Source organism: Microtus ochrogaster, linkage group LG3 (genome assembly GCF_000317375.1).
Source record: "Microtus ochrogaster isolate Prairie Vole_2 linkage group LG3, MicOch1.0, whole genome shotgun sequence".
Taxonomy (NCBI): domain Eukaryota; kingdom Metazoa; phylum Chordata; class Mammalia; order Rodentia; family Cricetidae; genus Microtus; species Microtus ochrogaster.
In genome coordinates, this window is record NC_022029.1 from 5,751,341 (window position 1) to 5,764,650 (window position 13,310).

Sequence of the window (13,310 nt, forward strand, 5' to 3'; positions counted from 1 at the left end):
TAGATATAGATATAGATATAGATGATATAGATATAGATGATATAGATATAGATATAGATATAGATATAGATAGAGATAGAGATAGAGATAGAGATAGAGATAGAGATAGAGATAGAGATAGAGATATAGTGGAACTGGGATAATGCAGAACCAAAAGGCATTTGGTTCATGATAAAAATCATGAAGTTTTCTAAAATAAGTAGTTTCTTCCTTGCTTCTCTGTTCTGAATCATATACTACTTCATCTCCATTGATCCATGCTACAATGAAAAGATTTCCCCCATGCTATCAAGGAAAAGAAATATTCATGCCACTTCAGAGATAAAAAAAAATAAGCGTTATAAATTGGCAGTATATAAAAAAAAACTTAAAATGCCTCACTGCTGTGTGAGTAGATACACTAGAAACATATTCAGCTATATTATGAATGTAGCATATATAATATTTAAGAAAGAAGTAAAGTGTCAAAATAGTCTATAAGGTTTCATTTGCATTACTCGGCACAATGTGAAGGCAAAAAAACCTGAAACCGAGTGGAGAGTATAAATTGGAAGGATGGAGTGATTCCCCATTAGGGGATGGATGAAGATGAAAAAAGAGTATCAAGTAGAAGAAGGAGAATTTGAGGGTCGATGCATCTCGGAGAAATGTATCTCCCGTGCAGAGTGAAAATGTTGCAATCATTGTCTGTAGTTTCCATTTTGACTTCTGCAGCTTTCTGTAATGAAATATTTCGAAAACTAGAAGAGTGTCTAGGGGAGGTTCAACATTAAAGATCATCTTTCCTTGTTCTAAATACTAAGAGTCACAGTATAAAACAATAACTAGAACTCTCTAAGGCTGCAAAGTCTTAAACGTTCAGACAATTTAGTGGTAGTGGTGTGGTTCAGTCTATTTCATTACTTCAATTATGTTCTCATACTGGGACCTTAATGAAGTAAAATAGCATTAAAATGTTAGCTAAAGTATCACAATCAAGACTTCTATCCTGCTACGAGCAGAAACTTTTTTTTTTTCCTGAAAATATGGCAAGTGAGGAAAAGGTTTATATTTGAAACTAGTACCAGTTGTAGAAATTGTGCAGAGCTTTCTATTCCTAAAGAAAAGTATTAAACAATGTAATTTATAAAATGAAAGTTTTCTAAGAAGAGAAACAGGAAGAATAAAATTACACAATAGCAGGATAATCAAAGTATGAACCCCATGTCTAACAATCACAGGGTAATAGGAGTACAAACTCCAAGTCTAACGGGAGACAGATGCACAGTAGCTGCGTTTCATTCTTTCTACTCGATTAATCTGCTCCTCTCCAGCTCTGTTAATCTCTAGACCGAAAGCTGTTTCTGAAAATCTCTTTATTAAGATTAGATTTCATGGCATCATAGCCACAAAATTTAACTTTAAATTAAAATTATAACGGAGAGTGTGATCAGAATGAAATCTATTTAATACCAGCCTATATGTAGAAGGAACAATGCTTTTCTACAAAAAAAAAAAATCCAAATTTAAAATCACAAAAATTCACAGTAGGTATCTTCAAAACCAATGCCTGTGACAATTTATATCAAGGATGAATCAGTGTAACCATCAGGATATCCTCCACATTTTCAACTGTGGGAATGATGTGAAAAGAAGAAGCGTACATTAAGGTGCAGCAATTTTGAAAAATGATGCTTATTTTTTCATCCATGCATTTATCCATCTATTCATCCATTTATTTATTGTAAATACAAATGTCAAAGACATATATTTAGTTAGGAAATTAATTTGTGAATATTGTGGTGTCTCTTTAGCCCGTTTTGCCCTAACACAAGGCTAGCAAGTCTTTTTTTTTAAAAAAAAAAGAAAAAAAAGAAAAGAAAAAGAAACAACTTATTTATTATACCGTGTTCTGCCTACATGTATGCCTACAGGCCAGAAGAGGGCACCAGATCTCATTATAGATGGTTGTGAGCTACCATGTGGTTGCTGGGAAATGAACTCTGGACCTCTCTCTTAATCTCTAAGGCATCTGTCCAGCAAGTCTTCCTAACATTCAATAAATACCTTCTCATGTCGTCAGTGAGCAATATATTTGCTTCCAGTCATGTCTTACTTAAGGATATCATAGTTTTATGATTTTTTTGTCTTTATTATGAGCCAGGCCCAGGAGGAAACAGATGGTACACTCTAAAATGGGGTAATTAACAGGAGTTTAATAAAGCAGCTAATTACAAAGCTGCAGGAATATTAAAGGAACTATCAAAGAAAGATGCAGTGCCTTATAGCTATGCACTTGAGTAAGTACAGGACACAGGGTTTCCGGAGATAAAAAGCAATGTGCTCTAGGGCTGTGGTATATTTTTTGCAGGCATAGGAGGCATCTACCTGAGCGGTTGAACCCGGGACATCATGCCTTCCCCTCCTATACTTTCTGCCAACTTAGAGGACTGTAACCTCCGGGCAGGAGAACTAACTCACCTTGTTTACTGACACGCTTCTGGGAGGCAGTTTGCAAAGCAAAGAGAGGTAAAGTACATGGAAAATATCTTGTATTTGGAAATTAAATAAAAAACCATACACTTTTCCTGAGTGCTTATTATAATTTGTAGGAACAGTATGTTTCATTCGAAGTTATTTCTGAATTGCCTAAAAAAAATATCTTAATTATCATGCCTCACAAAAAAATCTATGCCCCATACTTTTTATATCATAATTTAAGAAATCTTTTTAGCTCCTTGGTTTAGATTTGCATGAGTTATGACTTCTTTTGTCTCTGCAAGATATGCTGATTACATAAACTTCTTTTCTTCTTTGAAAAAATAGAGAAATATCTAACATCAAATAATAGAGTTCCAATAGTAATAACCTTAGAGTGTTTTAAATGCTTCATAAAGTTGCCGACATAGAATCTTACTGAGACAGAATGCGAAATGAACTTTTGCATTCAGAGAGCAGAAAGCAAGGCATCCTATAGGAAATAAGAGAACTTCTGGTACAAGAATGCCCTTCCAATTTGTAGTAGTCATGAGACACTAGTGTTGGATTACATCAGCGTGCAATGAAAGTCCTTATTGAAGACATTTCAAAAGCTGCCAGACCTGCCCAAACACCTGCCCTATCCCTATCGTCATATCCATCCTCCAGGCCAAGCGGGCCCCTAGATCTAGTGCTTTTTCTCTGCCTGGTGAATATGCTTATTTAGAGATAAAGGAGGATGAAACTCATATCTATTTTGAAATTCCTAGAGACTATGGGCTACACTGCATTTTTTGACACTTGCCTACACTCCTCCAGATACACTGGCCCATTTCATTAGACATGCGTTTACATAGATTTCTGAGGAAACTTCATGCAAAATGTCCCATGAGCAGATTGTTGCTGCAGAAGTTGGAGAAAGAATTTGTACTGTGGTGATTTTAAAGTGTTCCTAAGAGGAATGAATTTCAATTTCTGGTACAGTGTGGGTGTATTATAGGCTATATATATATGCACCTATATATATATTAACAATTCTTCATAAACATAATAATCCAATAAATCACTCAGCTGGTTAATGTGTGACATAAAATATTATAAATGTTTTCATGAAGCAAAATACAAGTAAGAGAGCTCACACAATGGATTTCGGTTGCGTGAACACCTCGTCCCATTATTTAGATCTGATTTGTTCTAATACATCTTTCTCGTACCTTTAAACTTATAGTCTATAGTGATATTTTAGCTGTATTTTAATAAACAAAGCTTGTCTGAAGAACAGGGTGCATAGCTAAGCCACTAGAGGCCAGAGAGTACTGGCATTCAATTTAATCCCAGGACTCTAGATGGATCTCTGTGAGTTCAAGGCTACCCTGGACTATACAAGATTCAAGATCGATCCAGAACAAATTCAGATTGTGATGACTCACACCTTTAATCCCAGTGTTTGGAATTCACACACCTTTAATCCCAGCACTAGGGAGGTGGAGACAGGAACAATGTGGCTGGGTGGAGAGAGGAATATAACGGGGAAGAGACAACTACTCACTAGAGTATAGAGTCTGAAGTTTGGTGGAGACAGTGTAGTCTAGGCACTTAGAAGATCGCCCCTTTGGTGTGAGCATTGGTACGGGTAGAAATTCTCTTTAGTGGCTGACTGCTCTGCTTCTCTGATCTTCAGTTTAACCCCTATATCTGTCTCTCGGATTTTATTATTGGTGCTGCAATAGTCATTTTTCTATGCTGTGTGCCCTTCACTCCTGCTTCACAGATGGTCATTAGGGAAAATATCACCACTGTGTTACCATACTCATCATCTAGGACAGTATCTTCTCATTCCGTGAATGCTTGCTGTTATTAATTTGTTAATATCATATAAAAGGGCACAATGCTGCTTTTTGTTTCTGTACCAAAGATATTTTTATAAAAGCAAGTAGTGGCTAAAGTAGCTGCCTTTTAAAAGATTTCGCCTCTAGGCAATATGAATTACATGTCTCTAAGGTCTAATACTGATGAACAGTTATACATATGAGAAACATTTAAAAAAAACAGAATACACTTTCTGTGTTATTGTCTTACACACACACACACACACACACACACATATATTTCGCATACACGAACACAATATGTATATTTAATTATATGTAAGATTGCTCACAATTGCCTAGTGACTCTATAAAATTGTCACCACTGCACAAAACTTCCTTTGGTAAGGTATTTATTTCAATAATATTGTTCAGAAATTACCCTCTCTTTCCCACAGGCAAAAATCACTAATGTCTATTTCTGACTTCTGAAAGTTAATGGGTTCAGATTCTTAGAAATGTCTTGTAGGTTATTGTTCATATGTGCACTTTTATAACATTTATTCTTTGATAATTTCACACATGAGCACAATAAAATATAATCATATACAGCCACTGTCCACCTAATTTGAGGACTCATGGGCCCCTACAACATATCTCCTTTCCTTCTCAAATTCACATATCTTCTTCCTCCTCTTCCTAATTCTTCTTTGTCTTCTGATTCTTTTTACTGTTTTCCTGAGTTGATTCATTGCTCTCTGTATATACATTGAAATGGGACCACCAACTGAAGCTTATGGAACGTACCAGGGGGTCAAACCCCAAAAAGAATAATTTTCTCTCCTCAAACAGCTACTTACTGCCACGATCTTCCAAAAGGAGATGGTCTTTGTATGTTCCTTTCACAACAGGTGCTGGTATTTGGATGGCTTGGTTCCATACAGATCTTTAGCAGTAACTGTAGCTACTATTACCTCATGAATTCAAGTGCCATGCCATGTCTAAATTTGCTAACACTGAGAGTTTTTGAAAGTTATCATGCATAAGGAAATTTTATGGAAGTTGTCATCTTATGTCTGTGTATTTTTCTCTCTATTTTAGCAAATCTTGCAACTATCTCTCAGATTCCAGCCAAAAGTTAATAAAACAAGCAAGAGAAAACAGCTTATACATTTCCTCTGCAAGCACAATGCAGTAAGAAGAGTTGTAAAACTCTACCTTATGGATGATGTTTAACTTGCTTTGATAAATAAGATAAATATACTTCACTGCTTAGTCATGTGAAATATAGCATTATAAAGATAAAAAGGGCATAGTTTTGTTAAAAATACATGATTCAGAGTTTGAAGACATATTTTTAAAGATTCTCTGATGATAAATATGACAAAACACATTTCGACTTTCTGAAATAACTCTCATTATTTTAGGGAAAAATTACATAGAAAATGTATCTGAAGATAACTTTAAAAATACTCAAACATGATTAGAAGTTTCTGATGATATGATTTTTACAGGTGGGTTTTCATATTCTATTAGAAAGATGTTCCTTCTTTCTAATAGTTCCAATGTTCATCTTTGTAGTGGTGTCATAGATTCTTAAGATTTTTAGGGATCAGGATTATGAGTAACCTTGCTGTGCATGTAGTAACATCATCATATGAAAGATGACAGTATGTGAAAAAGGTTCATGTAAATTTCATTAGAGAGTCATGTTGACAAGAACTTTTCTAAATATAGTAATCAGTAGACAAGACCTTTGCACAATACAGACTACAATCAAGGCAGATATTTATTTCTATTTAATTCATCTCTGAATTTCTAGAAACCAGTTAAGAAAACTAAATTATTAAGTAATAGGACAAAGCAAACTAAATCACAGTTGAGTTTCTGTAAATTGTCTGAAAATGGCTTTGCCTCTATTTATCCTTGGCTGTGAGTAACTGACAACTAGGAATCAATTGGAACTTCTCTGCGTATGGAAGGATAGAACACGAGACCCTAAATTAATGCATCAGAGAATCATGAAATATAGGTGAATTTCAAGGATTTTAGTTTTATCTCTGCAAAACCAAATCCTGGACTTCTTGAACAACTTAGTATTTGTTTCATAAAGCTGTTCTTGTTTCAGTGTATCCTTGTTTTAAAAAAAATTGAAAAATCTTTAAAATTGAAGGCCCATATTTGATAATATTGTCCTAAATTCTGGTGTGTTACAGCTCTGAGAGTCAGCACAGCTCTAACTCTGATTGTCAGGCCATAAAATTTAATACTATAGTGAATGGAATATTTTATGAGATAATTATGAACATTTCAGATTTAGTCACAGAAAGAACTGAGCTGTGTCAGAAGATACAGCGAAGCACTGTGGGTGAAAGCTCCACCCAGGACATGGATTTCAGCTTCAGTCATTGGGAGCATCAATATCAGATATAGCTTATGGGGAATGCAATCAGCTGGATCACATTTTACATAATTAAGTCTCAATTACTACATATTGTTTATAAAATAAAAACCACTATTCCATGCTTCTGGGGCATAATAAATTTAGGGCACAAAGTGGAGTGGAAGTTTAAGCCATGCAAGTATCCAAGGAAATTAAAACCTAATTTTTGAGAGGGATAGTAGTATAAGAAAAATAAGTTACTGAAGACTTTTCCAAAATGATCACTTTTAAAAGAGAGCAAAATCAAGATTAACAATATTTGTGTGTGTGTGTGTGTGTGTGTGTGTGTGTGTGTGTGTGTGTGTGTAAGCCAGTCCAAATTAAAGGTCTTTCTTTATAAGAGCTGCCATTGTCATGGTGTCTCTTCATAGCTATAGAACCCTAACTAAGTCAAAATTGTACCCTGATATCATTTTGTGATGGACTATAAGCTGTAGGGTGAATCAAAATTTTTCTTTCCTCTATTTATAGCGGTTCATCACAGCAATAGAACTAGAACTATGGCAAAGGAAGATCAGGGATATGTCAATGCTGATTGTTTGAGTAGAAACAAATTTAAGAGGTACATTAGTACAAACAGAAAGATACAGGGCTGCAAGGCAAAATGGGTTGGGTATTTTGAGTTTCTCATAAATGCTCCATAAGACCTAGGTCCTGGGATTTAGTTTTATGTTTATTTAGTATATATATATATATATATATATATATTTTTTTTTCAGTTCTTCACATGTTCTTTATCAGATGTATTACAAGGGTATTTACCACTTGTAAAATTTATTTCCTCACATGTGTGATTTAGTATAATAATATTTGAATTAAGTTTTTTTGAGAATTAAATATAATAAGTTATTTTAAATTTATATTAAAATAATATTAGTGAGCCTTTATGGTTTATTCTTCCTTATCTTTCTCTTAATCCAGAAATGCTTACTGCATTGCAATGTCTAAAACGCATACACTAAGCTGATATTTAAGATATATATTAGGGGCCGGGCGGTGGTGGCGCACGCCTTTAATCCCAGCACTCGGGAGGCAGAGGCAGGTGGATCTCTGTGAGTTCGAGACCAGCCTGGTCTACAGAGCTAGTTCCAGGACAGGCTCCAAAACCACAGAGAAACCCTGTCTCGAAAAACCAAAAAAAAAAAAAAAAACAACAACAAAAAACAAAAAAGATATGTATTAGGGAAATAACATCAGGGAGTAATTGGTAAAGTAAAAAAAGAAAGTGGGTAATATTATCTTGAAAGCCTGTGGAGTCAGAATAGAAATGACATTTTATAGTATTGTGCATTGCGTTCATTTTTAAAAAAGTAATTTAAGAAAACATTCTAAAAAATTTAACTAGTGTGTAAGCAAACCAAGATTATTATTAGGTGTAAATACATGTAGTGTTTGAGGGCAAAAGGACTACCTTTTAAATATAATATGTAGATGTCTATAAATACTATTATATGTAGCAGAATTTTTAAGTACTCATGAAGGCTATTGTCATATTGAATATATCTGGAATTAGCTTAAACACAAATGACTCAGTACATATTTGAGAGTTTTTTTCTTAATTGAATCTTTTGAGTTGGAAAGCTCAAATCTAATCCAGATCTTTGAGGTAGGAAGATCCAATTTTAATATGGGTCACACTTTCTGTTGGCAGCCTATACAAAGAACATGGAAGAAGGAAGCTTGGCTTCTTGCTCCAGCTCTCTCTAACAAGCCCAATTGTAGGCATAATTAAGGAGGTCCATGAGAACCTGAAATAAAGAATATCAAATGTTTATTGGGAAACCTCACAATAAGAAAGCCGCTGCGCTCCTCTGTTCTGGGTGCTAGGAGATGCAATCTGAACGCCAATCACCAACCAAGAGAGAAAAAGAGGCCAGCATGCTTCCTGTCTGCTTATATAGTACCTCAGATCGCGTCCCAGTTGGCTGCTATCCAAAACGCTATTGGTTGAATGAATTCCTACAATACCCATCCCTTCACTGGCATTAGAGTCTACTTCTTTTTGACTCTGGCATATACTGCAGACAAACTGAGACATCTAGGCTTCTAGACTACATAAATATGAATTCTCAGACTTTCCATTAATAGATAGCCATTATTGGATCAGCTGGAGCACACATGTAAGCAATTTTTAATAGCATCGCATTATTCATATGTAGAGGATAATATGGATTGAATAACTTCTTAAAGACAGCAATCATGTATTCATCCATTGCTGACTCTTCTAGTATAAGCTTATAATGTAAGCCTATTTTCAACAGTGGCATATTTGTATCGTGTGTGTGTGTGTATGTGTGTGTGTGTGTGTGTGTTTCCTAGTTTGCTTTCCATTCCTGTGATAACCCCCCCAAATGCAGTGTATTTGCTTGTACTATATGGTTCCTATTATATACCCTTTGATACAGCTAGGGACCATTTATAATGATACCACCACCAGCCTGGGCCCATATCAAATATCAGTCAGAAAATGGCCCTCTGACTTTTTATAAGAAATCCTGACAAAAGTATTTTTCTCAATGAAGGTTTCCTCATTATACATGACTTTAGGTTGCTTAGAAAAAGCTAACCCCCACACAGAAGTGTAAAAACACACACTTATTGTCTAAATGTAATGCATAGCACAAAATGCTAAAATAAAGTTAAGAAATGATGTCACTCAAAGTCATTTTGACATTTTCTATCTTCTGTATACTGTTCATCATCCTTCTTGAATAATTTCCCACACAGTTTTGTATTTTGGTTAATTATATTAGAAAATGTAATATATCTGCATATATGTCTATCTGTGTATAATTACAATGTGCAAAATAATGTTTATTCCATGAATTTTAAATACTGCATTAAGTGGTGACATTTCTAAAACCATTAACCTTAAAATTATTAATCATTTTAATAATGTTAAATAATATTTATTATGGAGAAGCAACTTTCAAAAGAAAATTATGTTAAAGTGTCTATACATTCAACAATATAGCCTATAGTGTTCTTACAAAAACTTATAAAATTATATTGACTTCTTTCAGTAATAAATGAATATGTACAGTTTACTTAGAACAAACAGTGACAAGGTAGGATAAGTTCAAAAGTAATGAGAGGGTAATTTAAAGTTTACCTCTCTATCTCACATATTCAGTGACAAAATCTCCAATTTCAAAGATTATATATATATATGAACACTTCAGTTCAGGTCCTCTTACATCAGAGGAAATTGAATTATCATTAATAGAAAAGAACAGCTCCGAGGAGTAAGCATCAGTTCAGTTCTTCAGTTCCCCATTCTGCAGTAAACACAGATTGCTACATTTATCACTGCTTTTATTTAGGGTCTTGCTATCCAAGGAACGTGTGCACTTGTTCTGTATTGTTTACTAAAGCAGTTGTTAAAGAATAACTTCAGAGGACCTGAAATCTCATTTCCAAGAATCTATGGAATACTAGGAGTGCAGAGAGATAGATAAGGAGATCTCAGAGGTTCCCACAATCATATTAAAATTTGAAATATGACTTCACTCTTGTTGCTTATGTGTAAGGAAAAAGAAAAAGCATGGAACTTTTGAAAAACTTTCCTGCATTAGAGAGGTTGGTATAAGATATAATATCAATAACAAAAAGCACTGGTGTTAATAATAGCAAAATAACAACTTCAATAATTTTATGAACGTATAAGGTTCAGTCCTTTTCCCCATATTTGAAGTTATGCATCTTGATTTATGTAAAATTCACAGTGGCAATACAGTTACAGGGAAATGATTTGAAAACCATGCTGAAAATGAATACATTTAAATATATACTTTCTGTACAAAAACACAAAGATTTCACACTTTAGAAAATAGGACAAATAATATTTCCATTAGAAAATAAATTGTCAAATTCTGAGGTGTTTATTAAGTATTTTCTAAAGGAACAGAACTGATAGAACAAATACATTTATATGTATATTTTTATTGCACGTGATTTATTAGACTGACTTTCAGGTTATGGTCTGTGTAGTACAACAATGCTCTATCATGATAAAAAGGCTAAGACATAGAAAATATTCAGTCTATGAATCTAGATGTCTCAGAAGTTCAAATCTGGCTCCAGGGTTCTGGAAGGTTCCTAGAGAATTGCTGACTTTTAGTCTCCAAAGACTGATGAAATTGATTTAATACCAGCCACAGGAACAGGATAGACTAACTTGTCACAAAATTGAGGAGAAATGGGCAAAAACTAAAGGTTTATATCTTTTTATTTGGTTACCATCCAAAGATAAGTATCAGATTTACCACAGCTCTTCATTTTCAAACAATGTACTGAAGTAAATCTTTCATAAGGGTACTCCACTTCTATACTAGAAGCCGCCATAGAAGCTTCCAAAGGAGGTAAGCAACCAACTGTCCAGGAGCAGTATAGCATCTTCTGACACCGTAGAAGCCTCACAGCCAAGAGGACATTCCAGATAAGTTCCTGAACCTTTGTTTATGTACTAACCAAAAAGTCTTCCATGAACTCCCAGATAGTTCCAACTCCATGGTCACCTATATTTGCCTAGTTAAATTCAAGGTGTCTCAAACCAACAACAACAGCAACAATACAACCTCATGAACCAGGAAAGGGGACTTGTTTGAACGAAGACAGAAAAGAGTTGAGTAAGGCATTGAAGGAGGATCAAGATGTACTTATATATGCATAGAATTGTCTAAGAACAAACTCAATAAAAGTGAAACAAACAAAATCTCTGTGTTTGTGGTGGGATTTATCTCTAAGCAATGCAATGGATCAACACAAATCCTGAAAATATGAAACCTATGGGAAGTATTTCATTTTTGTTGGTATAGAAAGTGAAAGCTGAAAGAGCCCTGAACATTTGATGGCTGCTTTTTATTAAATTTTGGAATTATAGAATACACTAAATACATTGAAAGGAATTACAGTTTATACTGAAGTTATTGACTGTATTCCATAGTTGCATAAGCATTTATTAATCATGGTGGGTTCTTGTGCAAGGAAATTGCAGTATGTTGCTCCTCTGTTTGTGTCCCTCTCAAAGGAGGGGCTGTTGTGAATAGAATAATACCAATAGAGCATAATTCTGTACTGAATAGAATCATAATAACTAACGCTGCAATTATTTAAGTAATCATGTTTCATGTTCTGATTATGCAAATCTTTGTATACTCTAAATCAATCTACTATTTGTGATTTTAGTAAGAATTGTTATTTCCCATTAATATTGTGATGATATCCTTTAAAATATTGTAATCATATCCTTAGTTTATGTTGTGCCCATGTTGAGACCCCCCAGAGAGACCACCGGAATCCAGTCAAGTCCAGATTGCAAAAGCAAGATTTATTCTTTCTAGCTAGTGGGTAGCTGTCCACTACATATGTCCGAGTGCAGTAGGTAGAGTTCCCCCTCCTCATTTGTGGTTGACCTATAAAGGCAAAAACTGCAAGCCAGGTTTACTTAGGGTCAAGGGGTGTTAGTTTTGATGAGTACAGGGTATGGACTACTTCTGCATACCCTCTTCCTCCTTTAAGCGCCTACTTCTTCTTCTATGTGTGCCCCCACCCTCCCCTCCCTAAGCAGTTATTTTTGCTTCTGTCTAGACCAAAAGGCTAAGCAGCTAGCTGCCAGGAACAGTTGGTTTTTCCTACTAACTCCTATGAGTTAACAAAGCACTAACTAGCAAAGAGCTCAAAGCATGTGTCTTGACCAGCTCCTAATCAAATAAAGTTTTAATCCTTACATTTATATAACTGATCCATTTTTTTAAATGTGTATGCATCTCTGAGGGGTATATGTGTACATAATTGCAGTTGACACAGAAGCCAAAAGACTGTGTTGGATGTTCTGCAATTAGATTTGCAAGAGGCTAAGAAGCATGATATGGGTCCTGGGAACTGAATCCTTGTCCTTTGCCAGTGCAGTAAGTGCTGTGAACTCCTGAGCCGCCTCTCTAGACCCAGTCGATAATTGGCTCTTAATAATGGCTTTAGAAACCGTGTTCCTGTCAATGTATTTTAGAGAGAGAACAGAAACTAAGAGGTATAAATTAATGCTTTATAATGTATATAGTGCATCATTTCAATTTTATAAAATTTAAAAATTATCAGAGACCCACTCATTCACAGACTCAGGAATAGCATCAAAACACTAGACAGGAAGCCATAAAAAGTATGACAAATTCCTGGTACAGACCTGTATCTGCTGCTTCAATCTCTGTGAGTTCATATGATCTTTGCTCTTGTGGATTTAGAGGGCCTCACCTTCTTGGTGTCCTCCATATGCTCTGGTTCTTATACTTTCTTCTGCCTCTACTTTCCTTGGATTCCCTGAGTTCCATGGGGAAGGATTTGGTGGGGATGTCCAATTAAGTGCTGAATGTCCCAAGGGCACTCACTGTTTGCATAATGTATGGCTCTGCTTCTCTGTACGTCTTCCCAGATGATGGAAGAGGACACTTCTCTCACGATGGCTGAGCAAGGCACTGATCTACGAATACCGCTGGCAGTCATTTTCTCAGCATTCTTTTTAAAATTTTTAGGCCGGGCGGTGGTGGCGCACGCCTTTAATCCCAGCACTCGGGAGGCAGAGGCAGGCGGATCTCTGTGAGTTCGAG